At 41.1% G+C, this 26,810-nt stretch overlaps 1 long non-coding RNA gene across 1 annotated transcript; it reads right to left on the bottom strand.

Moving 5' to 3' along the window:
• Nucleotides 1–12,014: 12,014 nt before the first annotated feature.
• LOC138787358 (uncharacterized) lies at nucleotides 12,015–22,002 on the bottom strand. The gene is made up of 3 exons (XR_011362350.1): nucleotides 21,716–22,002; nucleotides 18,671–18,744; nucleotides 12,015–12,107 (listed from the first exon to the last, which is right to left on the bottom strand). It is a non-coding gene; the product is annotated as an uncharacterized lncRNA (long non-coding RNA).
• Nucleotides 22,003–26,810: the final 4,808 nt, after the last annotated feature.

Genomic DNA, 26,810 nt, shown 5'->3' with positions numbered 1-26,810 from the left:
AAGTGTTTATTTAGAACTTTTATTCCATGATACTGCTGACAGATGTCCTTCAAGCCGATAGATAGATAGATAGATAGATAGATAGATAGATAGATAGATAGATAGATAGATAGGATAGAATTTTATTAAGCATTCTCGAGAAAGTCAAGAGTCAATTATGTACATGATCTCCTCATTCCAATTTTCTAGCTTCAGTTCACCATCTGGTCTTAATGTATTTTGTGTTTTCAATGAGAAAAATAACAGGAAGCTATTATCCTATTTATACATATGAAGAACAGCTTTATTGATAGGGCTGTGTGTCCAGCATCACTTTTCCTGTAGTCCAGCATGACTTCCTGTGAGAGGCATGTGGTGCGGTGACCTCATCTGACTCTACGCTGATAATATGGCTTTGGCTCTTAGCATGCATGGGAACAAGACTGTCAGAAAATGACATTCATCTAGCGCCCCAAGTAGATTGCAGCTTCCCAGGCTTCCTCTGAAAGAGATGGGATTTAGTTTTTCATGGCCCACTAGAGTAAGTTAAATGGTCAAAAATAAAAGGGCATTGACCTGTGTATTTCCTGGAGGCCATAGGGGTGCCCTGGCTTCATCATGGCTCTCTGCAGCACAGCTCAGGGATCAGAAAGACGTAAAGGTCAGTGACCCTGGGGCATATAAATTCAGACACAAAAAAAGGAAAACAGTTGGTGCATTTACCATTCCCTTTATTTGTATCACACGGGTGAGATAAATAGTGACCTTTGTTCACATGTTTCTGTAATTGCTTTTTTCCTTAAAGCAGATAAATACATGGCATTGTAATGGTCATAAATTAATCTTAAAGCAAATACACTATCAAAGTCCATTAATAAAACAAACTATGGACAATGGAATGGTTATAAACTCAGCATGGCCATTATACATAGGCATATCAATTGTAAATAGGGAGGAAAATCCACCCTCTCCATCAGTCAGTAGGTTTTAGAATAACACAATTGTATTTCAACTTATTGTAACAGTATACCAATGCAAAGTCATTTTATTTCAACATCCTTATTATAATATTTAAAGGGGGAGTTCAGGCATATAAAAACATGTCAGCTTTCTTCTAGAAACAGCACCTCTGCTGGTGTCACTTTGCAGCTAAATTCCGTTAAAGTGAATGGAGCTAAGTTGTAATACCACACACAACCTGAGGACAGTAGTTGTGGTTTTTTTTCTAATATTCAAACCCCTTTGAAGGGAGATTGCTGGCTTTCTTAAAATGTCTGTATAGGTAAGCACTGCATTTCTCCAATTTTAAAGTTTTTTTTTTTTTTTCGAACTCTATGTTGTACCATCTCTGATACATATGAATGTGTTCACAACTGGGTAATATTATTACTACCTTAGTAGGCTGTGTCCGTAAAAGCCAGAACATTATTCAGTTAGTGTTAGAGTGCATAGTAAGGGCTCTTGTACAGCATTGTTTTAATGATAATTGGACTTGACACTTTAAAGTGCACCTGTCACTTTAAGAAAATGTTGACATGTGGTAGAGACATGCCAAATGTTTTGATCAGTTGTGGCCCCTATTGATCATAAGAACAAACAGGGATAGGAGGGCATGGCACGCCATTTTTCCCCACTCTCTCTGCCTGTCACTGAGGTAGACTTACATTGGGATTTTGTTTCCTTAAAGTGGCACAGAGTCAGGAGAGAATGCACTAAGCAAATATTTCAATAGTTCTAATTCTAGAGATTGGTCAGGGTCTGAACACTGAACTCTGAATTAATCAAAACCTTTGACATGTTTCTGTGACATCAACATTTGTTTGTTAGTTTGTTAGACACAGTGCCCATTTAAGTAATGGAAAATGGCAAGGACTGGGCATATAAGACAACCCCTGACTTTTAAGAAGATTCTCAGGGGTTCGCCATATACGCCGGAAAATGTTAACTCATCTGAGAGGCTCGTAGACACTCGGCTGCCGGGAGAGCTTCGGGAGAATGAGAGAGGCTTCGGGAACTTCCGGCACCTCTCTCATTCTGCCAAAGCTATCCCGGCAGCCGAGCGTCTCCGAGCCTCTCTGATAAGAAGCTCGGCTGCCCGGGAAAGGTTCATCGATCTCAGACTCTGGCGTAGGTAGTCTACGTCACACTGCCTGCGCCGGGAATGGTATGGGAGGAGCGCAGATGCCAGCAACGGGCCCAAGGTGAGTTAAATGTTTGTTAGTTTGTTTTATTGTGGTCGCCCCATATGGTGGGGATGAATCCATTTTTGAGCCCCCTCGCCGTATGTTGCGACCATACATGGCGTTTAAGACGACCCCCAACTTCTCAGAAGATTTTTCGGGGTTAAAAAGTCGTCTTATATGCTGGAAAATACGGTACTACAAGAACAAACATGAGGTTTCTATGAGGGGAAGAATCGGGGACAGATGCTCTTTTCCTGAATAAGAGAAAACTGAAATTATGAAGGGGGGGGACTTGTCGGGAGGGGTAGGGTTGAATTGTTTTTGGAATATTTAAAGGGGATGTACTGATATGTTATTTGTAAAATGTTGTTCTTTATACGATAAAATTGAAAAAAAAAGCTATGTCATTTTGCAACAGCTGCACAAGAATCTTAATCTAATTCTGCTCCGATAGACCTGATGAGATAACAAGGGTTTAATGCCACGTATCTTGGCAGACACGCATAGAAAGCACACGCCAGTGTTTCTTATCTAAATGTGAGAGATTTGGGAAAAAAGGCTAGAAATATGGGTAAACAACAGACTAGAAGAAGACTAGACTATAAGCCACAGGGTGAATTTTATAGGAGGGCAAAGCACATTAATTACAGAGCTGAAGGAAAAATTGCCCCTTACTATACAATAGTTGACATGTATTCTTTATATATTTTAAGCCAAAAAGAAGTACCAGACCTGTTGTGTGGTGGATATATCACATGATTGATAACATTCTCATGTGATACGAGGGTGACAAGCATTTTTATCCATTTATTCTAAACACTAGGTCGGATACTAATAATAGTAATGTGTTTTCAAAAGTTTGGTCCCACCAGTTTGCATGCCTGTGTGTCTTGTGATGACTGTGACCATCTTTAGCAGTACCCATGGAGTGAACCTCCTACTGTAGTTATAGCTTTAATGCTACGCTTACAATGTACCTATGCTTTCTTACAATGTACACTACTGAAGGGTGAAAATACAAAATAGCTTACAAACTATTATGTATTTTTGCATGAGATGCCTTTAAACAATGGTACTAAGGCTGGTACTTTAAGAGACACTGTCACCCCCTTTTTGCATTCTGACTTTTCTACACAGGTGTAAAAGGTAAATTTAGCAGTTTTCATACCTTATTTTATATCATACGTCATGGTGCTTGTTCAAGTAAAAAGTGATCTTTTTTGAACGGCAGATTGTGGTAAGTGGGCGGGGCTTCACAGCAACATCGCCACTTAGCCCGCCAACAGCACCACTGTTGGACCACCTCTTCATGATATCATTGGCACATGGACCGTGCCCCTCGCCGACCATTGGAACAGGCTGGCCTAAAGGTCTAGGCCCCACTCCCTCTAGGTCGGCCCATACTAATGGCCGCCGAGGGGGCGGGGCCTATGTGTCTATGACGTCACATTGGGGCAGAGCCAACGGTGGCGCTGTTACCGTGAAGCCCTGCCCACTTAGCACAATCTGCAGTTGATAAAAGATCACTTTTTACTTGAACAAGCACCACAATGTATGATATAAAATAAGGTATGAAAACTGCTAAATTTACCCATTACACCTGTGTAGAGAAGTAATAATGCTAAAAGGCGGTGACAGTGTCACTTTAAGGCTACATTCCCACAACAGAAAAAGTAGCTTTCCATTGATAATGGCAGGTGCAAATAATTATCATGCCTTTCCCCGGTAAATCACGTCACATTCCTGTAGTGTAGCCCCAGAGTAGAAGTTATCTTCACACATAAAGGGGTACTCCGAAGGAAGCCCGGAAGGCATTTCCCCCTAGTTGTGATGACATCACGGCTGAGAGGAAAAAGCCTGTCCTGGCTGATGGACTGGACACCCAGCCAATCGATGACTGGAGCAGCGTCCTTCCCCGGTCACTTGCTGGCTGAGAGGCCAGTCCATTAGCCAGGTAGTGATGCGTAAGCTCTGGATCCTAGCGTGGGTCCCAAGGCCCATCCCACCACTCACCGCGGGCACTGGAACAGGTAGGTCAATGCTTGTAATCAGTTTCCTCCCTGCCGGCTGACAGATTTTATAAATTGCTGGGCTTCACCTTTAAATGGGTTGTCCAGAAAGCAGAAAAGGTCTGTCCTGTACTGTTCCCTGGTGCTCACTTCTTCCCTTTGCTCCTCTTGAAAGTCTCATCACGTGATATGGTCACACATGGGTGGTCACTCACCTTCCATTATAGTCTATAGGTGATTTAGAAACATTCTAGTTATTACTTCCAACTGTGCATAGAGAAAAGTGACTGCCTTATAGCTACTCCAAAGGATTATCGTGATAACATTACTGTATTTTATATCATTTTCTCATAATCCAAATTTGTATATTTATAATCCCTCCAAACTGAAACTTTCAAAATTTGTGCAATTCAATGTATTGAGTTGAAAAAGAAAAGTTGGAAATAATATAGGAAAGGGGGTTGGCTATGAATTGGCAGAAAGCTTGTTTTCAATGTGAGGTGTTTTTTTATACTTTCTATTATGTTCATTTTTTCCCCTGTATTTCAGTAGTCGTGCATATAGTTACAGAAGAATGTACAAAAAAATGAGACATAGTGAAGCACCTCTATATATGAGAGACAGCTCTGAGCACATTCCATCAAATTTAAATAGATTTTTCCAATTTGAAAATGAGGTCAGAGATAAGTGAGCGTCTCCTCCTGAGGATTGCTGATATACCAGGTAACGTGAAATGTCAAGTGCAATACATGAAGGTACATTTCAAATGTCTCGCAAGATATTTTAGAGATTTGATCTGATTTATGTAAAATCCCTCTATATAGAAAACTTCAGGTATTTTAGGAGACTCTGATCTCATGTCTAGGTATGAGTTTATCGGGTTAGCTTATATCTATATCTGAAAGAAAGAGGGGGAAAACATTGCACTGGCAGCTTTGGCATCTGTAGCCTATGTTGTATGTTGAAGACTGAAATGTGACACATCAGGTTATAGTGTATATGACAGCTGCTAGAGTTCTGTATTAAAGTGTTCATATCATCTTTAATATATGGCTGAGGGCACACTATAAATAAAAAAAAAGAAGTGATACCTACCCGTCCTTCTATCGCAATTTGTTCCTTCTTTGGAGCAAAGTTGTCTAAGTGGGACCTCCTTGCCCAACCAATCACTGAATGAGGTGGGACACCGCTGCAGCCAGTAATTGGCTAAGCAGTCAAATATTGCTTAAACAACTCAACTTGCAAGCAGGAACAAATGGTGACAAATGGAGAGCAGAAGGCGCTGGTATAGAAGATGCAAAGAACCAGTTTAGTTGACTATAACTTTTTTTTTTTTGTGTGCCCACAGTGATATATCAAAAACGTTCCCTTCCCTTTAAAGGAGAAATCCAACATTCCGGAAATTGATTTCAAGTATGCACTTACCACAGTGAGCGGCTGGAGGGGCTGCAGGACCCCGTCGGAAGTTAATTTCCCCAGAGTTGTGATGACGTCACGACTCGGGGGAACATGCCTGTCCCGGCTGATGGACTGGCCCCTCAGCCAATCAGTGACTGGAGCAGCATTCTGGACCCAATCACTGAGTGGCTGAGCTGCCAGTCCATCAGCCGGGTTGTGAGGTAGACACCTCAGAGATCCCCGATCCTAGCAGGGGTCCGGCAGTCGTTCCTGCTGTTCACCACGTGCACGGCGAGAGGTAAGTTGTAACTCCAAATGAATTTTCACCCAGGCTGCCAGCAGGCTAGAAGCATCTAGTAGTAGCAGTTTCTTTACTATGCTAATTAGATTTTTTGGTGCATTGGGGGCAGTGCTACCACCCTCAGAGCACCGATCAGCCCTGGCCGGCCAGCCCCTCCTTACAGTATTAGTTAGTCCAGTTGGGGCACTGAGGAAGGTAGTCCCGTCCCCAATGTACCAAAACACATAATTAGCATATGAAATAAACTGGTACTATCCCCCCAAAAAAGAAAGTTACCTTCATCCTCAGCACCCCGTGCCCTATAGGGACATATCAGCAAGTTAGATGCTTCCTTAAAGATCTTAAATGTCTTATATCAGTTTCTTTAAGGCTTACAACCACTACAATATTACAGTTCTGTATTGCATCTGAGGCTTACTGACAATAAAGCACCACAGAAGTGTGTGGGACCATACTTTACTTTTGTATGCCTGTAGTTACACATGGAAAGTTTTTTTCCTGTTTGAATTTTTATGCCTTCAACAGAAAAAAAACCTTGCCTCGTATTGCATGCCTTAAATAGGTGTAGAGAAATGTTTGTAATAAAACACCCTACAGGTGCACAATTGTGTTAACAGTCACATACAGTATACAGCAACATACACATGCAGGCTCCATTGATTTCAATGGACTATATATAGTCTGTTAATGACTACATCTTATCCAAGTGTATGTATAGTAGGACTACAGAGTCTCATGCACCCTTGGTTTGACCATACATAAAATACGCTGAAATATACACATTTGTGCAAATTTCCCCGAGAACATTGATCAACTATACTTTAGCACACATATAATAAGAGCACAGGGAAAACATAAAAAAACTGCAAGGGCCTATTCATTTTATGGTTGAATATGCTGATGTTTGGGTTTTAATGGAGCGGCATAATAGGTAATAAAATCCTCCTTTAAAGATGAGTCAGTGAAATTCGATATAACCCTTACCTAGCACGTGTGTCATTTTATCACAACTGAGTCCCGGCTTTAGTCTAAATGAAATATGTGTGTTTAGTGGTGTACCATGGGGTTGGTAACCCTAATTATACATCATTAAGTTGTCAGCATGAAACTTATTTGTAGAGCGCAGAATGCCTAAAGTCACAGATCGCTTATGGCCATTATGGCTGACTTAACCAGTTCCAGTTTTAGAAGTAGTTTTCTATTGTTTTGTCTGGATTTGTAACTTTTTTTTACATTTGTATTTAACCCCCTGGTGGTTTAATAACTGCATGCAAGGTGGCAACATTTTTGTACTGAAATGACCTAGTAATTCAGTGCATATTGGAGCACAGAGGGGTACTTTTTACTACTAGACATTTTTAAGCTAACTGGCCTGAAGTTACTGACATCCTCTCTACTATCCTTCAAGTAGATGGATATAACATTGGTCATTCACCAATCATCAGGGACACCTCCTGTTACAGATCAATCAGGGGGCTAGCAATCACAGATCTGACTTATTTAAGAACACTGGGGTGGACACCATCTGGACCTGTCGCCTTATTTAAAGGAGAAGTCCCAGGGAAGTGCAATAACTCCAGGCAGGCTGGTTGAGGCAAGAAAAATAATAAACAACTGAACTCACCTGTTCTCGTGCATCCAATGTGCCGCTTCCGGGTCCCATTTACATCAGCCGGCTGATTGATCGCCTGCCCAGCCAGTCAGTGACTGAGGTGGTGTCCTGCCCCAGTCACTGATTGGCTGGGCGGGCAATCACTCAGCCGGGGACGTGACAATGCAGCTTGCAGAGCTGCAAGTCACTGGCTAATGTAAACAGGACCCGGGACCAATGCATCAGACACACAAGGATGTGTAAGTTTTTTGTTACTTTCCTGCCCCCACCAGCCTGCCTGCAGTTTTTGTACTTACGTAAGACTTCTCCTTTATACAGGCAAGTTCTTCTGAAACATGGCATGTCATGACACTCTGGCAGTCTCCACTTAGTTGAAACATCTGTGCAAGTAAATAGGGCTTTGCTGCAGTTCCCTGCACAGCAGATGGTTGGTAGAATCATTGTGCAAGAATAAAGGGACAACATAGTTAGATCAATGCTGCAGCCCCTTTATAGTCTGGTCTGCTGGGGGGCCTAGAGGTTAGACCCCACCGATTAGGAAGCAATGGCATATCTTAGTAATATGCAAAAACTTTATAAGATAGCTAGGCTATAGTTGTGTTCTAAAAAAAATCGCTTTTGACCTTGACTCCTCCTTTTCTGATTACAGACTACAAAACTAAATAGGTGGACAAACAAGGACAACATCATTGTACATCCATCTAATCCATTTAGTGATGCCACATGCATGTGAGTCATTTACAAGACCGCAACACATTGCAACAATAACATGGAGAGAATATCACTATATTTTTTAGAAGAAAGACTTTGAAGTTTTAAAGAGGATGTACGTGTGTAATTGGTTGCATATGTGTGTAAGAGTCATTGTGCTTTTACAGAAAGTCATTTTATTTCTACTGGGAAAACTGTAGTTGCCGGAATCACTTTTACAATTTTTTTCCTAACACAATCTGACACTGTTCTGTCGACAGTGTTAGACTGGAGGGACATGCCCCATGCTCTAATAATTTTTGTTTTATAAGTAATCTAAAAATTAGAGACATAAGTAGTGCCCTGCACTGGAGGAGCATGCAGCCAGCTCCTGTAAGCACCGACGGCGTCCCTGATGACTGGCATGGCCGGTCGGTATGGGCGTGCAGGCAGGCGTCCTTGTGTGTTGCCGCGGCTGGGGCTTCCCTGCCCCCAGCGGGACAGCTGTAGGTGTTTCTAGTTAGGTGGTTATGACTGACAACTGACACTGCCAGTCAACTCTGGTCAGTGTAGCAGGCCAGATTAACCCTGTCCAGATTATACCTGGGTATAGTTTGGCCTGGGCCAGAGTATGCCCCGGGGTATAAAATAGCCTAGGCCAGTGTAAACCCCGGGGTATAAAATAGTCTAGGCCAAACTATACCCCTCCAGGCCAGAATATACCCCAGGGTATAAAATGGCCTAGGCCAGAGTATACTCCGGGCTATAAAAGGGCCCACGTCAAAGTATACCCTGGGGTATAAAATGGCCATGGCCAGAGTATACCCCAGGGTATAAAATAGCCTAGGCCAAACTATACCCGGTGAGTAAAATAGCCTAGATCAAACTATACCCCGGGTGTAAAACAGCCTAGTCCATGCTATATCCCTCCGGGCCATAATTTTATTACTTCACTGGATTTCTCACCCCTGGCCCAGGCCACAGTATACCACAGGGCATATATTTTCGTACCCAGGGTTGTAAAACAGCCTAGGCCATACTATAAACCTGGGTACAGTCTTGCCCAAGCCACAGTATACCCCAGGGGATAAACTCTATATTTAGGGGTGTGAAACAGTCTAGGCCAGACTATATACCTCCAAGTTATCATGTCACTGTTTTTCTCACTTCTGGCCCAGGCTACAGTATACCCCAGGGGATATATTCTATACCAGGGGTGTAAAATAGCCTAGGCCAGAGTTTATCCCTCCAGGTCATAATTTTATCACCTCACTGGTTTTCTTATTTTATCTCTAATTTGTTGAAAAGTGCGCAGATCTTTTTTTTTCATACTCAGATACACAGCTGCTTCATCTTGTTGGGAAATACAGTACAGTGGTTACATTGAGCTGACAGTAGATGGCGCTGTCCCATCACTGCATCATCTGCACTATTTTTTGAGCAGGAGGAAGTTTTTATCGGCTGTGCAAAATTTTACAGTTGTTGCGAAAAAATCATCATTAGACACAAGTGCATTGATACATCTTGCACAATTTATGCCAAAGAAATCAGTAGTATAAGCGATTTTAAGAAAATCTGTAATAGGTTTTATCAGCCAAAAAAGCCTCCTTCTGTACTCAAGAAGCAATCTCCCAGCCTCCCCCCCTGACTTATCTGTGCATTATCAGGCAAACATGTCTTCATTACAGAGAAGCCAGTGAAGACAGGCTCTGCTTTCTCCATTCTATCCTTATGGAGGGGGGAGGGGCTGGGGGAGATGAGGGAGCAGGAAGAGGTGACATGAAGGTCAGCTGTTTGTAGACTCTCTGGGCACCTAAAACGCAGGATTCTGGGGTCAGAAAGGTCAGTGCTTATCTATGAACTTACTGAGAGAAGATTGCAGGGTGTTGTGCTGTGCAGGACTGCTCCGTGCTCAGTCACTCCTAACAGCCCCTCCCCTCTCCATAGCCACATAATGGAAACAGAAATCCTGCTGCTTCTGATGGGAGATTGCTTTTTCAGTCCAGAAGGAAACTCTTTTAGTACATAAAACCTATTACAGAGTTTCTTAAAATCGCTTGAACTGTTGATATTTAATGTTTTCAAAAAAATGACCCTGAAATGATAGTTATGCTTTCAGCACACCAGTCTTAATAAATTCCCTCAAAGTCACCTGCCTACTTGCCTCAGTCGACCCTAGGCGGTCGCGGACAACCACAAACACGTTCCCTACGCTACGTAAGTGAACACACTGAACAGTACAGACAGACGAACACAATAAAGAGTAATGGAACAAGCCAGGTCAAACCACACGGGCAACAAAGTACAAAATCAGCAACACAACGGGATAGTCAAAAGTCAGGCGGAGGTCAGAACACGCGTACGTCAGGCAGAAAAGGAATAGGACAGGGTTCGCAGGAGTAGGACAAGGGGAGCTGGGACCAGGAGTGAACCTAATTAACCAGCACTGGAACTCTGCCTTAACTTTGCTTTATACTGAGCAAGAGCCCGGTCCGGATCCTCATTGGACCAGCGCTCTGATCCTCCAGGCTGCAGACAGGCAGAGAAACCAGTCAATCACAGAGACCAGACAGGTGTAAAATCAAGTCCAGAAGCTTCTCAGCTCCTGCATGTCCGGAAGCTGAGAAGCAATCGGGTGTGGCACACAAAAGCAAAACACCAGGCCCAGTTCAGACCAGGCTACTGCAGATTCCTGACATTAGGTTTGTTTCCTGACAGAGGACGATAAGGAATGAAAAATAAATTCACAGAGATAGAATAAATTCAGCTCACATCATTGAAAAAGTTTTTGTTACAAGTTCAAAATAGTTCAAAGGTAGGTGTAAGAACCAGTTCCTGACAGGACGCAGACAAGCTATAATGTTACTGTATATAGGGGAAGGGAAGGAAGTTCACAGGTGCAATATACTCACGAACAACCTTTTTCATGCTTTTATTTATTATAGGGGTGAAATTGAGCTTTGAGCATTTCTGAACTGTTCAATGAGGCTACAGAAATGTCTTTGTTTTTTTTTCCTTCTAGAAATAGTGCCACTTTTGTTTAAGAGATGTGTCTGATACTGCAGCTCAGCTCCATAATAAGGCCTCCTAAAGAGTTCAAAAAATTAGAGTTTATATATCATTTTATAGTCTTGGGGGCCCTAATTCCAAATGTATTTTTACATTCTTGTTTGAAGGTAAAAAGTTCACTGTGAATTATAATTTTAAATTTGAAATATTTTTTTGTTTTTTTTTTAACTCAGAATAGCCATTCTACAACAGGAGAAACAAGAATACCAAATAGCTGAAGGGATAAAAAAAAAAAAAAAAAAACATGAATGACATTTAACATTGGCGCTGTCATACTTCCATATAACAGCATTTGTGAAATATGTGATGCTTATTCCTAGAATGTGGAAAATAATTTTAGATACAAGAATAGGCCTTACTTCTGACAGTTTCATTGGGTCATGAACAAGAAGTCAGAGCTTACATCAGTGAATCTGTCTCCTTGATCTTATTTGACAACATTAAGATTGGTTATAGCAGATCTAAACTATTCTTCTTTATATCCTCATTCCTTTTAGATCTAACCTTAGTTCTGGCTCAAAAACTGCAGCGCCAAGCAGATGTCAAATTGCAGACAGGTACATTTGTAAGAAAAAGAAACATGCTGATCTATTACATGCTATATTATATATATATATATTTTTTATTTATTTATTTATTTTTTTTGCCTAAATTTAGACTTTGGTACATTGCCTCATAGAGGCTCCATACTGCAAAACCTAGAGTACCTAGAAGTCCCTACTATGGACTTAAAATTGTTCAAGAAAAAAATTAATTATCTTACTTACATTTCTCAATTAAAGTCAGTCCACTGATCAGCTGATTGACATTGGTGTAACTTGAAGGACTTGAAGACAATCAGGAGCCTTCAGGGAAGTGTTGCCGTTCTGAAAGCAAGAGGTGCTCATTCAAGGTTTAGCTACATCAGGTGCAAAGGTACTGTAACAGTTAGGCCATATTCACACGTTCAGTAATATTTTCTAGTCCTGAAACAACCCGCTAAAAATTACGGATTGGACATCCGTAGTACATCCGTATTGCATCCGTATTACATTTTTATTACGGGAATACGGAAATACGGATGCCAAACATGTTGCAATCCGTAAACAATCTGTAAACAGAGGAACCAGAAAAAAAATCTGGGTCCGCACTGGGTCCACACTAGGACATGTCCTTTTTTTTTTTTCGGCATTGATTTTCATCCGTTTCATCTACTGATAGTGTGAATAGCCCAATAGACATCAATGTGCACTAACTCGAATACGGAAATACGGATCCATAAATTACGGGACGTGTGAACAAGGCCTTACATTCAGGCCCTGTCCCCTAAAGAGAGACATATAGTAGACCCATCTACCATGTAAGAAAACACTGAGCTCCCTTCAAAACACTGGTAGACAGGTTGGCTACAGTTCTGTACTCTTCACTTATAAAGGGGGCCCCAAGGCGAGGTCTCCACATTGATCCCTAAGAGAACATATGGAAATGGGTTGGAATTAGAGATGAGCAAGTAGTGAAATATTAGACTTTCGAGAATTCGAATCAAATAGGCACCGAGATTCGAGTATTCCAACAAATATTCAATCCCATTATAATCTATAGGAAAAAAATTCTCGGCACTTGGAAATCAAAATTCGACCACTTGGTCGAATTAGGGGGAGCATGCCTGGGTGCACCCAACACCCCAAAATCGCAGTATAATGCCACTCTCCGCAGTTGCAAAGGAAAAATATTTGCGAATGCTTTATGGCAATGTTCACACATTTCGTTTGTATTTCTTGCGCAGCGTTAATTACATGATTCCAATGTGCGTCTGTAGGGCGTCATGTTATTCGCGCATATCATGAATCATGCTGTACGAACGTTACTGGAACAGTATGTATGACTTGCCTTTTGTGGGCTACTGGAACAATATGTATCACGTGCCTTTTACTGGGCTACTGGCACAATAGGTATAAGGTTAACGTGCCCCTAGTGGGCTAAACCAGGGACACTATAGGTCACTTGTACACACAGGGTACTGGAATGAATACAGCTGATGCTGATGCTGCTGTTATATCATCTATTTCTTAGCACTGAGATGCAGACTCCAGAGATTACTTTTCACTGGATCTTAGCCCTGAAAGGACTTTTGGGTTCTGTAGTAAGCCTGCCTAACCAAAACGCTATTAAATGCTATCTCTCCCTGCTTGAAGAACTCTCCCTGACTAGGTTGAAAGCGCATCTGCGGTCGAGAGGCAGAAGTCAAGTCTTAAATATTCGAGGTCATGTGGTTCAGCCATCCAATGAGGGTAGACGCCATTTTTGCTCCCAGGGTCCCTCCCAGGGTCCCTCACGGCCTCCCTGCATGGTGATTGGATTAAAAAATGCGCCAAGTGCGATGGGAGGGCTTTCGAATGTTTGCCGCGTATTCTACACACTACTCGATTGTATTCGAATCTTTGGAATACCACAATATTCGATCAAATACCTACTCAATCAAATCGTATTTGCTCATCTCTAGTTGTAATGAAGAAAAAAACTTAAAAGACATACATTTTTTTTACATATATAACTAAAGGTACGTTAAACATAAAATCTAGGTTATACTCACCTACCCCAATCCCACACAGCTCCCGTTCTAATGGCTTCCAGAGGTGCAACCTTGCCTCAGTCTTGTCCTGTCCCAGTCATTGACTGGCAAATTAAGCAGTTCCTGCTGAGCCAGCTCATCACAGGAACCAAGAGGAAGCTGGACTTTTGCAACAGTAGTTTTGGGGGGATCAAAGCAGGTGAGTATAGCTTCTTTTTTATGTTTAAAAGGCCCCTAGCCGTATAATTATTTTTTTACAGACCTGCCCTTTAAGGTAGAATTTCTGATAATGGATGTACTGTATGTTATGCATTTGCTTTCTCTGCTGAACGTTATTATGCTGGTACTATAACCATGAATGGGAGATATTTCATTTCTATATATCATACACTGAATATTTTCTTCCTCCACCTTGTTTTGCTGTAACTGTAAATTATTAGTGATTATTTCTTGCTGTGATGATATCTGTCACAGTACACTGTAATATATGTATTTATATAGGGTCGCTCTCAGCTTAGCAGAAATTGCCCCAGTGAGATTAATCTCCGCTGACCTTCTGAATGAATAATGAACAAAGACAACGGTCTAGCAATGAAACTAATATGTTTTCCTCAGTAACCCAAGATTCTGCATCACTTCAAACACTTCTATCAAGTGGACAGTGAGGGCTTTACTGTTGATTCCTTCACTCCATCATCCTTGACATATTGATATTCTGAATGCTAATGGGGCATTTAAAGCCCGCTCCTGTATTGTTGCATGATGATTTGCAATCCTCATAAACCATTTGTAGAACTAAGCAGCTGAAAAAACAGGTCTTGAGAAAAAGTTTTAATTATTTACTGTGCATTGATTTTCTTTCCTTGGACAATATTTCATACTTTTATAGGATGGAAAATTAAAAAAAGATAATTAAAGTTTTAATTTATTTAGTGACAGGGATATCAAGATGCAAGAGAAGGGCGGGGGAGGGGTGAGCAATGTTCTCCATCCCAAAGCACCAGTCATACTCCCACCTTCTCTGCTTACAATAGTACTTTGGATAGAGGTGAACTCCTCATCAGACCTGTATTTTTCTTGTAAATCAGTGGGAATTGTCTATAGAGTGTAAAAAGACAGAAAGCAGTGTGATCAGGGTTGACCAAATGCAGACATCTCTGACTGCAGTGCTTAGGAAAATAGATACATAGATACAGAAATATAGTATAGGAGCATAGTAATACTAATGACAAAAATGATTTTTTTTTTCACAGGCACCATTTTTAAAAATGTATGTAGATTTAAAGGTGGACTTCAACATTTTTTTCCCTTTCATTTCAACTGGTACCAGAAAGTTATAGAAACTTGTAATTTACAGTGGTACCTTGGGTTAAGAGTAACTTTGATTGAGAGCGCTTTGCAAGAAGAGCTCACATTTTTTTCAAAATTGTAACTTGGTTTAAAAGCATTATTTTGGTTTAAGAGCTCCCTGTACTTAGTGGGAGGGGGAGTGGGGGAGGTGCATGGTCTGCATAGCGAGGTCTACAGCACTGTATACCGACACAGGAAGTCTCCCTCACCTTCCAAATCATGGCAGATCCATAGCTGTAACCCCTCTATGTGCCAACATATGCCCTGCGTATTCCTTCATGCTCCCTGCAATCTCTGTCAGCCCTTGTGTTTCCCCATCCTCTCCATTCCTGCTATAATGTGCCTGCACTTACACTCAGCTATACTATACACACTGCTGCTATAATGTGCCTGCACTTACACTCAGCCATTCGCACTTTTGTACAGAAAAGTTTCTGTCAGTGTCCTCCTGCACAGCTGTGATTCTCTCCTGATTGGTCCCTGCTGGACGCACCCCCATTGCTGTCATGTGACCACACAGACCTCGGACAGCAGCCCTCCTTCTTTATTCTAGCCTGTTGTACTACGCTACAGCATTATGGGGATCTGCAGCTCCATCCTGTATCTACAAACTGCTGTTGTTTTTTCAGGTTTATGCACTTACTATACATTATACACCACATGCTGACTGCTATGCTGTACAGTAACTTATAATATGGCATATTCGGGTGTTTCTCATTGTTTGTTTCATTTGTTTTACATGTTATTCAGAATAAAAAATCATCATTTTGGGGTGTGAAACCAATTTTCTGCATTTTAATGATTTGTTATGGGAAAAGTTACTTTGGTTAAAGAGAGATTTTAATTACAAGCACAGTCCCGGAACAAAATATGATTTTAATCCAAGGCACCACTGTACTTCCATTTAAGTGTATTCTTGGAAGTGGAAATATATTCTTGTATATACATGGAAGTGTATTCTTTCCAGTCTGACACAGTGCTCTCTGCTGCCACTTCTGTCCCTCACAGAAACTGTCCAGAGCAGGAAAGGTTTTTTATGGGGATTTCCCACTACACATGCAGTTCTAGGCAGTGCAGGAAACACGGATGCGGCCATAGGACTTCGTAGGGCTGCATTAAAATTCTGTAGCCATTCAAATACTGAATGATCGGACTCATGCTCAGTAGTGGATTATAATAGGTCCTTTTCGGGCGGTAGCCCGGGGCCCTGAGCTCCCGGGGAGCCCATGGCCACCCTAAAAGACTTATACTTTCAGTGATGTATTGTCTCCTGGCTACAGTTCTGACATGATTTGCAAAAAATTGCTGCTTTTTAGCGCAATTTTGCACACATGAAATTATCTATCCTATACTATGAATGCCACGCTAGTTCTGCCATAGTTACAGTAGGGTGGGGGGGGGGTCAGGCTCGGTGAATAGCCCGGGGCCTATGGTGAAGTTAATCCGCCCCTGCTCATGCTTGAGTTGGGATCATCTTTAATGACTATCATTCAGAAATATATGGTTACAAATACATTCATGTTTATTAGGGATAAAAAGACTTGGACTGGGCTGATATATCTTAGCGTACCAGTTCCATAATAAGGTAATATCCAAGGACAATGTACTGATAAAGCATACCTGCCATGTTTGAATAGCTGTTTATAATATGTTTTAGGATGGTTCTGATGTGAAAACAAGACATGTCTTGGGGATTATACCCGTTTAGATCCCTGCATTGGCTATGATGTGCAGTTGCACAAGGGCTCAGTAGGTAAAGGCATGCACTGTCCCCCAAAAAGTAGCCTCCTATTATTTATAGATTTTATATTTGAGCTAATTAATTTCTGACTTTTGAAACTTTTGAAAGCAAGGGGCATATATTCTGGCTTTGCATGTGGGTCATCTGCCATCTGTGTCTGTCCTCACTTTACAACCCTAGCCTACAATTAGTAATATAACTATACTACATGTGACAAGCCAGTAAATATTAACGTACAACCCGACTTATATGGTTCTCAAAGGTAATGTTACTGTTAACCTGACACCTCTGTGAAAAACTACTACAAACCCTATGCTCTAGAAACCGTCATATTTCTGTCAGCTTTAGGGAAATAATGTTGAGAGAGGGGAACATCTGGGAATGACAAGCTGTACTATGCTTCCCATCAGCTGCTATGATCTTACAATCCTGTGGTTTTCTCCTTGTGACTACAAACACAGGTCACCGGATAGAAGCCAGCAGGGGGCCGGGAATTCATCCTGATGAGAGGAAGAGACTTAGTCATTGAATCAGTGTAATGGTAACATAGGAAATCTACTACAGACATATCCCAAGGATATTTTCCATGTGAAATTAGCTTTACACTTTATATTCCAGAGATAAAGTATGTAAAGTTCTACTGTCAACCCCTTACTTTACTATAGATTTATTATAGATGTCTTGGTGCTTGGTCCACGGAAAAATGCTTTTTATCATCGGTGGTTTGTGCCACCTGGGCGGGGCTTCACGCCTGAAAGCACCACTTAGCCCCGCCCACACCTGCACCATAGCTCCCCCTTTGTGATGTCATTGGTGTCTGGCCCCCATCGCCCAGAGCAGTTGGAAAGGTCTAGGCCCCATCCCCTCTAGGTCAGACCATTCCAATAACCAACCAAGGGGGAGGGTCTAGATGTTGATGACATCATGGAGGGAGGGGCCTATGGTCCCAATGGGGGCAGGACTAAGTGGCACTGTTGCCATGAAGCCCTGCCCTAGGTGGCACAATCCACCAAGGATAAAAAGCATTTTTCACTGGACCAAGCACTAAGAAATCTATAATAAAGTAAGGTATGAAAACTGCAGAATTTAGGCTTTACAGCTGTGCAGAAAAGTCCTCATACAGACGGGGGTGACAGTGTTAGTGACAGTGTAAATCATAATCAGTTTACAGTAATGACAATAGTTTATGCTGCAATGGAAAGCCACCTCTATAGAATGTAGCTATAACAAATATTATTGATCCAACTGTCCCATCACAATGCACAGGTGACATAAATGAGCAGTTAAAGGGTGACTTTAGCTACAATATATAACTACGTTCTAATCTATTACATAGTCGATAATCCTTTAGTTTATCTGTGAAACTATTCCTGAGCCTGGCCATGCAATCATTATCGAGCCTCATGAAAACTACTGTATACCATAACTGGATGTGTGACCAATAACAACCAGTCTAATCAATGATTTTATTTTAGATTTGCTTTGAAAAGCTATAATAATCTGGAAAACCTCTCCTGTTGCTGATAGTAGTCTTCATATACAAGTTTCATCATGCTATGGTAGCGGCTATCTCATCCATTAGTAGTGATTTTCGGCCCTGGTTTTAGCTTCACGAAATATAAAAAGCTTTGAAGAGATATGCATTATGGCAAGCCCTATAGACCACAGGCAACAATAGAAAGGACCTGTCCCATTCAGATGAGAAAGACTTCAGAGCATGCTCAATGACCTTTATAGAGCTCATCCTGCAGTGAGGGGGAGTTGTGAACCACAGCAATTGTGTTTACCTCTTTTATCTATATACTGACGTCACTTGTTACTCCTGACCATGTTGATAAGGAGGGCACTGCTGGGAAATGACCTGTACAGAACAGGAAATTTCAAATTAGTTTTAGGCCTAGTGACCAGAATAGAAACTACAAGATTTCAGCATTATTTCAAAAAATAGATAGCAGAATTAGAAACAAAATCACAAAATTAATTATAAAATGTTTAACATAAAACCTTAAAGTGTCACTGTCGTTATAACTTTGAAAATCTAAATCAGCAGTAGATGTGATATAAAGCAAGTTTGCAATTTATATTCATTACTTTTTTTTTTTGGTTATCATGGAAAACACGGCACTTCCTGTTTTCTGACTCTTTTTTTCTAAAAAAAAAACAGGAAACAGTCAGAAAACAGGAAGTTCTGTGTATCCCAGGCCATCTGAGCGCTCACAGAGAGAAGGCAGTCATGTGACTGATGGACACATCGAGCCGTGACTCTCTGTACTGTCCAGACTTCCTGCGTTTAGTCTGTTTTCTTTACACAGCACAAGTCAGAAAATCTGCCATCAGGAGACTGGGCCTGGATTTCTGGTTAGTTCAGCCTTGTATTACAGTATGATAACAACAAAAACATAATGAATGTATATGGCAAATTTGCTTTATGTCACGTCTGCTGTTGATCTAGATTTTGAAAGTTAGAACGACAGTGACACTTTAAACAATAGGTTGTTTTCAAATGACACTCTCGCTTTAAAGATCAAGGAAGTTAATACTCATGGCAGGGGTTGATTCACTAAAAGAACCCCATCTGGGATCAAATCTCCTCTAGTGCTGAACTTATTTATTACCATATAATGTTTGTGATAGACGTAAAAATTGTTTATTTTAAGAGGCAGGAGTTTTATACTATTTTTGCTCTAAACAAAACATTTTCAAACATAGCTGCCTTTTACATGATAATAAAACATTCGTGTGAAATATCCCTTGGGAGGAGATCCATCAGGTGGAAGGAATTATAAGGAATTATAGAAGTAAGAATGAGTAATTTGTTATTTTCTTTGTAACCCAACTAACCCTGAAACCATTTTCCTATGGTTTTAGGTGGAGATAGCATTTTAGCACTTTATCTCTCTTCTTGCTTCATTGTTTGGCATTCTGTGTCATACTAGGCTTTTATGTTGACCACACATGATATTATAACTACATTTGGAAATAGGCCTGATATTGCAGCATTTTTACTGTATAATTACTCATAATGAACCTCGGGTAATTATTGTTCCCAGCAGTTGTGTTTATATTTATATAGAAGAACACATTTTATATATATATATATATATATATATATATATATATATATATATATATCCTGTGCTTCTCCAAAAATAAGACAGGGCTAGGTCTTATTTTCTGGGTAGGTCTTGTTTTCTGTAGTCCCACTCTATACAGTAGTTAGCCACCATACTGTATGTTCCACTGTTATTAGGCTGCTATACTATGAGTTACTTCCATACTATACTGCCCACCATACTATATACCCCCCTATAGTTCTTCCCCCATACTGTATACATCCCATCTCTGCAGTAAGGCTCCCATACTGTATACATCCCTCCCCCCCTCTGTAGTTTGTCCCCTTTAATGTATACATCCCTCCTCTGCAGTAAGGTCCCCCTTACTGTGTACCCCCCATAGTTGTTCCCTCATAATGTATACTTCCCCCTCTGCAAGTAGTCCCCTCTGTAATTGGCCCACGTACCTTCCGTCCCCCCCCATATTTAATGCTCCCTACTGTGCATCTTCTTACCACTCCTGCCTCCCCTGCAGCTTCTGTTGAACAGGTGGGGGAGGAGCATAATAAGTCTGGCACTGGCACACAGTCAGGGATCTCATCATGTGACTGTAGCTAGGGCTTGTTTTTGGGCTTTACATTACATTTCAAGCGTACTCCAAAAACCCTGCAAAATGAAGCTAGGTCTTTTTTTAGGATAGGTAAGTATGTTTATACAGTGAAGGAAATAATTATTTGATCCGTTGCTGATTTTGTAATTTTGTCCACTGACAAAGACATGAACAGTCTATGATTTTAGGGTAGGTAAATTTTAATAGTGAGAGATCAACTCATTACCTGCATTAAAGACAGCTGTCTTACATTGTCACCTGTATAAAAAAAAAAAACTCCTGTGCACAGACTCAACTGATCAGTCAGACTTTAACCTCTACAACATTGGCAAGATGAAAGAGCTTTCTAACAATGTCAGGGACAAGATCATAGACCTGCACAAGTCTGGAATGGGCTACAAAACCATAAGTGAGATACTTGGTGAGAAGGAGACAACTGTTGGTGCAATAGTAAGAAAATGAAAGAAATACAAAATGACTGCCAAACAACATCGATCTGGGGCTCCATGTAAAATCTCACCTCATGGGATATTCTGGATCATGAAGAAGGTGAGAGATCAGCCTAAAACTACACAGGGAGAACTTGTTAATGATCTCAAGGCAGATAGGACCACTGTCACCAAGAAACTCTTTGGTAAGGGTAGCTTCACACGTACCGGATCCACAGCGGATTTCTTGCTGCGAGTTTGCAGCGAAATCCGCTATGGATCCAGTAGTGTGAAGCTGTATGGTTCCCATACACGCTGCTTGTTTGGGGCCCGGCCCCTTTAACCCCCCCGGCCGCCCACAGCCCCGCCCACGATCATCCACTACCTGCTCGGCGCCGCGGCTGTGTGAAGCTCCCGGCTCAGCCAAACAGTGCACAGCAGGTAATGTATCCTCAGGGCCGGGGCTGCGGGCGGCTGGCGGCAGTGGGGTTAAAAGGGCCGGGTCCCATACACGCAGCGGATCCACTGCAGATCCGGTACGTGTGAAGCTACCCTAATACATTATGCCATAATGATTATAAAACCTGCAGTGCCCGCAAAGTCCCACTGCTGAAGAAGACACATATGCAGGCCCTTCTAAAGTTTCTCAATGAGCACCTGTATGATTCTGAGAGTGATTGGTAGAATGGACAGTGGTGAAATGAGACAAAAATTTAGCTCTTTGGCACTAACTCAACTCACCTTGTTTGGAGAAAGAGAAATGCTGCCTATGACCCAAAGAATACTGTCCCCACTGTCACTGTCTTCACTGTCGGAGGTGGAAACATTATGTTTTAGGGGTGTTTCTCTGCTAAAGGCACAGGGCTACTTCACTGCATCAGTGGGACAATGGATGAAGCCATGTACCGTGAAATCCTTCCTTTCCTCCTCCAGGACATTAAAAATGGGCCATGGCTGGGTCTTCCAGCACGACAATGACCCAAAACATACAGCCAAGGCAACAAAGGAGCGGCTCAAAAAGAAGCACATTAAGGTTATAGAGTGGCCTAGCCAGGCTCCAGAACTTAATGCCGTAAAAAACTTATGGAGGGAGCTGAGGCTCAGAGTTGCCAAGCAACAGCCTCAAAATCTTAATGATTTAAAGATGGTCTCCAAACAGCAGAGGACCACAATTCCTCCTGATATGTGTGCAATCCTCATCATCAACTACAAAAAACATCTGACTGCTGTGCTTGCCAACAAGGGTTTTGTCACCAAGTACTAAGTCTTGTTGGCCAGAGGGATCAAATACTTATTTCCCTATGCAAAATGCAAAAATAAATAAAGATAATTTATACAATGTGGTTTTATGGACTTTATTTTTGGTATTCTATCTCTTAACCTATCCTTTATAGTATAGAGTGCTCATGTCTTTGTCAGTGGGCAAAATTACAAAATCAAATATATATTTGGAATCAGGATGCATACACACTACAGTTGTGCATCCCAAAGCAAGGAATTTGACAAGGTGCAAACATATCTGTTCATGGACTGGTGTGGACTGAGTTTACCTTTGTGTCCTAAATGTAGTCAGAGAGTAATTCCAGTCATTACTCAAATGTATGCTTTGCTGTGCTTTTCAGTATATGTAATAACCTGTATACATGCAGCAAATAATCCAAATGTAATCACTAGTTAGGTTCAGACCACAGAAGTAAATGGATTCATGCTAGTCCATGCCCAGATACGCCAGCATCTGATTTTGACAGGTTGCTGAGGTGTCTGTGCTTCGAAAGGCACATTGGAGTGTAAACCCTGTTTCACTACCCTATAGTCCATTTTGGGGAGGCAAAACCACTAGTGTATGCACAGGTGAATCAGGTGCTAAAATATGGGAACACTAATGATGGCACTATATGTATTTATTGTTTTACTTTTCATTAAAAAAAATCTTCAACATATAAACTAAATATAATAAAGAAAACAGCAAGTGGAAAGAGAAAGAGGGAGATGAATCAAAGATCATAAATACAATTAATAATATCTTCAGGGGAGATGTCAGGGGAAATCTCTTGCCATCCTAAATACACCATAATGGTGCGTTCACACCTACAGGATCTGCAGCTGATTTTCTGCAGCAGATTTCATTTAAATAACTGAACACAGCATCAAATCTGCTGCAGATCTGCTGCAGATCCTGTAGGTGTGAACGCACCCTAAGGGAAACTCTGTGTAGAATCCACCGCTCGTCTTTGCGCATTCCTGTTTCCCTCTCCATTATATGCTCTGGCGGATTCTGCTGTCCGCCCAAATAATTGTCTTGTCAACTCTTTGGTTGGACGACCCAATCCGCCCGAGCATATAATGGAGCCTATGGAGCCGGCGGCGAGGGAAGCCGGATCACGCTGGGACAAGGGGTGGATTCTGACACAATTACTCCATGTGCATATACCCTAAAAGGATACTAACTTGCCCAAATATTTAAAGTGAGAGTGTACCTGTCATGAAAAAGACATGACAGGGAGACATGTCAAAAGTTTTTATCTGTCAGGGTTTGAATGTTCAGACCCTGACTGATCAGAGAAATTAGAGGGAAGACGACTGTACTGCTGCATAATGCCACAGTGTGCGGAGGATAGACTTTCCTTATGCGTCTGTCTTCTCACAGAGCCAGGAGAGAACGCGTAGATAGAGAGAGAGAGATATATGGGATATTACACATTTGTATACTTCAGATACACCCAGCTGGGGAGGCCATGACTTCAGGGAGTTGTTACTTTCATCCTCTATTTTCATTGGCCCCAACACAGAATGGTTGAGCTACATTCCGTAAGCATTGATGTCCTGGGAATATATAAACATCTTCCCTTCAGTGGAGACCTAGTGTAAAAAGAATTCAGTAATGCAAAGATTACATGAGTTATCTAATCACTGCGAGATCTAAAATATGTTAACATCTCTTTGAACTCGATGTGCTCATTCTCTTTGGAGAGAAAGTAATGAGTTGCACTTTATTGTATAAGGTAACAATAGATGAACACATTAATCTCCTGATGCCACCAAGGTTCAGCTATTTATCAACTTTTTTTTTTAATGACAGGAAGAAACTTTCAGAAGTACAGATGGTTTTATTAAACTTTTGGATCTACAGACAGTATTCATTGTCCGGACATTTTTACCCCTTAATAATAAACTTATTAAAGTTTGCTTTAAAGCTTTTTATTTGTGAGTCATTATGGCGGTATAAGCTCTTGTTTGAGTTGTTATCTTCGGTGGCATCAGTGGATTTAATTAGCTTTTAAAACAGATTTTTTAGTACAGAAAGAGGCTTTTTTGCCTAATAAAACCTATTACAGAGTTTTCAAAAAATCGCTTGTACTATTGATTTCTGCAAAAAAAATAAAAATGTAAAGGACAGTTAGGGTATGTGCACACTAAGAAAAAAACACATGGAGGACTTGCAGCGGATTCCGCCGCTCGTCCCTGTGGGCTTCCGCTTCACTCTCCGCCTGTGCCATAGACTTAATTCTATGCACAGGCAGATTCCGCCGTCTGCCCGAAGAATAAACCTATTCATACTTCAGACATGCGACAGAATCTGCCTGTGCATATAATGGAGTCTATGGCACAGGTGGAGAGCGAAGCGGGAGTGCACAGGGACAAGCGGCGGAATCCTCAGTGTGCACATACCCTTAGGGCCCTATTCCACGGGACGATTATCGTTCGCATAATCGTTAACGATAAATGATCCAAACTACAGCTATTGCGAAAGATCTGAAATCGTTCACCCATTTACATGGAAAGATAATCTTTACTTATGATTGTTCTTGCGGTCGTCTTGTCGTCGCTATTGCGTTCGTCACTACTGCAAACAACGTCTTATTCAATGCTAACAATTTGCGAACGAGCAACGATAAAAATAGGACCAGGTCTTATTAAACGATCAACGATTTCTCGTTCGGTCGTTTGTCGTTAACTGCTATTCAACCGAACGATTATCGTTAACGTATTACGTTTAGATTCGAACGATTTAACGATAACCTGAACGATAATTGTCCTGTGGAATAGGGCCCCTAAACTTTAAAGAGTACCTGTCAGTAAAAAAAAAAAAAGTTTTAATTGGTTGGGGTCTGAGTGTTCAGGCTCTGACCAATCAGAAAGATGAGCAGGAAAATGATGTCGCTGCCATGCACTTCTCTCCCCGCTCTTTGTATGCAACCTAGATAGACCCTTCCATTAATAATAAACTTTAATAATTTTGTATATCACATTTCTGTCAGCTGATCTGAAGAGTGGATAATAGCTTAGCTTTCTGCTATGAGCGGAAGATGCTTGTTAACAGGAGAAGGAAGCATTTTTGCCTGGTAAGATATAAAACATTGTTATTATATTTGCTTGTACTATTGATCTCTGAAAGGCTTGCCCACGTACGCAGTGCTTAAATATCAGAAAAATCTCCCAGTGTAGATTATCTACGTTATTTAATAGGACTGGAGTTTAGGGTCACATCTTTAGGCTGGGTTCACACTACGTATATTTCAGTCAGTATTGTGGTCCTCATATTGCAACCAAAACCAGGAGTGGATTGAAAACACAGAAAAGCTCTGTTCACACAATGTTGAAATTGAGTGGATGGCCGCCATATAGTGGCAAATATTTGCTGTTATTTTAGAACAACTGCCATCCACTCAATTTCAACATTGTGTGGACAGAGCCTTTATGTGTTTTTAATCCACTCCTGGTTTTGGTTGCAATATGAGGACCACAATACTGACTATATACGTGACAATATAAATGATGTTATACTATAATTTTACTAATAAAGAACTTCTGTATTTAATTTAAAAAGTTTATCCTACTCTGACGCAGTTGGAGCTGATGTGTGACATGTCAGGTCAAAGTTTCAAGGTGGAAATAACACGTATATACAGTACAAGTATATATTTTATGTGTCTACTCCCTCTGCTTAACTGGCAGCCCTCCCTTACTGCAGTGCTATGCCAAGAAGCTGCTCCCATATGATGGGATGTCTGGAGTACTGTTGCACAAAGCTTAATTCACATCTTTCATGAAGTCATCGATACAAATGACAATGCAATTGCGTTCTGACACCGGTGAGGTTTGTGTTACAGTGTAACATTATTATCGATATTATAGTCCAGGACACCTATAGTGTGGAAAGGCCCCATGCGAATCACGTTGCACTGTACTCATACTCTGCTGCCAAAAGGAAGGAAATATAATAATGCAGCTGTATTATTCTAATCCAATTCCATATCCAATACATTTCTCACCATGTGGTTGTCGCCAATTCATCTCCAATCTGATTTCCGTCTTATTTTACCCTATTTGTTTGCTTAAATGTATTTTGCGACGGTCCACCTACTGACAGCCGCAATGTTTAATGTTGTTACGGCTTATTCTACATTCTACATTGAAATAAACAATACTGCATTTATAAGACATTCTTCCCTTGTACAACATTCGTTTTAGCTTATGTTCACACAATATTGTATTGTCCTATTTTACTTTTTAATTTTATTTGACTTTTCAAATTATTCAGACATTTTGATGCTTATAAATATTGTATGTAAAATGAAAACTCATAATTGTGCTTGAAACATGGGCTATAGTTTTTCTCCTTGTAATGGTGGGATGTTTACAAGAGCCTATATCCAAATTCAGCCAGTACAGTTCTGTATGGGTCTTTGACAAGCAGATGACTACCTATACTGCTTGATGGGGTCCCCTGTCTGGGGCATTTTCCTCTATATGTTTCTAGCTCTCAGTCTGATGTCTACAGATTATTTGCAGGTATTAGGGCATTTCCAGATGAGATGTGTTTTGGAGTTGTGGA

This window comes from Dendropsophus ebraccatus, chromosome 3 (assembly GCF_027789765.1).
Source record: "Dendropsophus ebraccatus isolate aDenEbr1 chromosome 3, aDenEbr1.pat, whole genome shotgun sequence".
Lineage (NCBI taxonomy): Eukaryota > Metazoa > Chordata > Amphibia > Anura > Hylidae > Dendropsophus > Dendropsophus ebraccatus.
The sequence above is the reverse complement of the archived record's forward strand: the minus strand, read 5'-3'. Positions and strand labels throughout refer to the sequence as shown.